At 35.3% G+C, this 2765-nt stretch overlaps 1 long non-coding RNA gene across 1 annotated transcript; it reads left to right on the forward strand.

Moving 5' to 3' along the window:
- Positions 491–2298, forward strand: LOC109836154. The gene is made up of 2 exons (XR_002245858.1): positions 491–684; positions 2102–2298. It is a non-coding gene; the product is annotated as an uncharacterized LOC109836154 (long non-coding RNA).

A 2765-nucleotide genomic window follows, 5' to 3' on the forward strand; every position in this document is an offset into this window, starting at 1 on the left:
CTCGACGGAGGGTCAAACAATGACGGGTTCACCCTAAATTTGGTGTGTTGGTGTAAAACCCCAAAAATTTAAATATTTTGTAATAAATAATAATAAATATGTTATATTATGAAATATGATATTTATTAATGTTTGACTATGCTAGGAATTGATTTGAGATCAATTCAATGTATATGTGTGAATATAGAAGTGATATCATGCACAAGTGCACGAGCCTGAATCTGAGAAAAACAACCAGTTAGAAATATATGCATTTTACTCACAGATGTAGTTGGAATTTGGAAAAACTTAAAAGATGAAAGTTGTAGGTCTCTTCAAGAGCTTTCCAACAAGTCTTACATCACCTCATTCCGAGGTCATACGTGAAAGTTATGACCAAAATACTAAATGTTGTTTTCTAGTTTTTTTTTTCCAGTTTCGGGTTTGTTCGGATTTCGGGTTTGACCGCTCATATACCTATCCTACCCGAAAACACCCCTCTTCTCATCAGATCTTAGAAACCCTAGCCTCTCTCCTCCTCTCTCAAACCCTAGACTCCGTTCTTGGCGATTTTGGGGGAATTTCGAAGGATTTACACCAGGATTTTGTGGTGCTGTCGAAGGAGGATCAATTTCTCGCAGGTTTAGGAGTTTTGCAGCACATCAGAGACGAGTAATATCTCGCCCAGCCCTACACTCACTGTTTGTATGATTTTATTGAGTTTTATTTCAGATTTATTGAGCCTAAATCATTATTTTGTGTATAAAGGTAGATCTTTATGGCATATGATGCGAAAAATCAAATTTTCAGTTTATAAAAAGCTCACCAACGCTTTGTTTAATGAAGATCTAGATCTGAAATTCGTTTAAACATATGTTAAATCACAATTTGTTGCTTTTAAAACGTTTTAAACATGTGTATATATGCGTGTAGGACTTTGATGATGTTTTTACATGATAAATCTCCATTTCATAGTGTTTCATATATGTAGAATCTGTGATCTTGTGCATGGGAAGACATGATGTTGATTTAAAATTTTGTTTCGAAGCAGACAAAATCTGTAGAGGGTTTCTGCCTGTTTCACGGTCGATGGCGGTGGACACGGCGGTCGATCGCCGTACTATTTGTGCATGTATTTGCTATTTGTGTAAAAAAATTATGATTTAACGAGTATTCTCGTATATCTGATGTTATGATTTATTGTATATCGTGATTCCTACACATGTGGTAACCTTGCGGACACAAATTTAGATTTGAACACCGAGACACGTGCAAAATTAGTGTATGTGCATCTCTTCATATACCTCATCGATATTTTACACATTTCATTCAGTCCATGTATTGGGCAATTATCATTTTTAGTCCATGTGTTGGACATTCACCATTTAGTCCATGTGTTGGACAAATATTATATGCAGTTCATGTGTTGGGCAATTATCATTTTCAGTCCATGTGTTGGACATTCACCATTTAGTCCATGTGTTGGACAGTTATTATATGCAGTCCATGTGTTGGACATTCACTTCATTTAGTCCATGTGTTGGACACTTGTTTAAATCATGAGTATGAAATTTACACTTACATAGGCTGGACATGATACTTATGTGGGTTTTGACATGACACGGTATTTTAAGTTCTGAGATGGGTTTGTCTTCTTTTATTATTATTCTTGTATTAGATTTTGGGTTTGGTATTTAGGGATTTACAATTTGAGCTATAAGGTATATACATGAGGGTTTCCTTGTTTGGATTATGCTCGACGTACCTATGCTCGTGTTGTAATTTCCTAAGTACTAAAACCCTCTTATCATTAGGGATCTACAATTTGAGCTACAAGGTATATACATGAGGGTTTTCTTGTTTGGATTATTTCGCTCGACGTACTTAAGCTCATGTTGTAAGTTCCTAAATAGGATCGGTGATTATATATATATATCCTAACTAAATATAGTAGTATATATCTACACTAGTTATAGTATGTCACGTATATTATCCGGTCATAGGTCCTAAGGTACGGTACGCTATGACTACTAGCTACTATATGGATATACACATATGCTATCACTGTATTTTTCTTAAAAATACGACGGCCCTTGACGCTCGTTGTCCCTCCCCCTTTCAGGTAACGAGCCAGGAGCCCGGTGAGTCGCAGGTTGATGGCGATGCACTTTAGCTTCAGCCGTTTATTTTAGTTATATTTTTCTTTTGAACTCCACTGTAGATTGTTGTTAGACATCTGAGAGTTTATTCTAGAAGTTGTAAAGGATTTGTGTCTTATTTCCTTTTATTCAGACATTTGTATTTGAGACTTGTTGAGAAGTTCCAGCTTATTCATTTCAGACATTGACTTGTACTTCAGTATGTTAGATGATGAAATATCAATTTGATCTCTATTATTTCATCAGTTGACTCTTGTATTATCTTTTACTTGCTTTTGTACCTACACCTGTTATTAACTCTACTAGAGAGATAGTAATTTTGTGATGGTGAATATGCTTTTGAGGGTGTTGGCTGGCTGACAGGGTTTGACCATTCTTGTTTTACCTTGAAGCTGCAGTTTGTGTGAACGAGGGCGTCAGAGTTTGGGGTTTTTAGAAATGTAGTATAAGTTAAGTCGAGGATCTCCCCAAATGTAGCCATGAAGGTGATCATCAATGACTAATAGATTAAAAGTGGTAGTCGCCCTTAAGTTGACTCCAAGTTTCATATATAAGTATATATATAGCCTATATATAATACTATTATATATCAATTATAGATATGAAGCTATATATATATTATATATT

This window comes from Asparagus officinalis, chromosome 4 (genome assembly GCF_001876935.1).
Source record: "Asparagus officinalis chromosome 4, Aspof.V1, whole genome shotgun sequence".
Taxonomy (NCBI): domain Eukaryota; kingdom Viridiplantae; phylum Streptophyta; class Magnoliopsida; order Asparagales; family Asparagaceae; genus Asparagus; species Asparagus officinalis.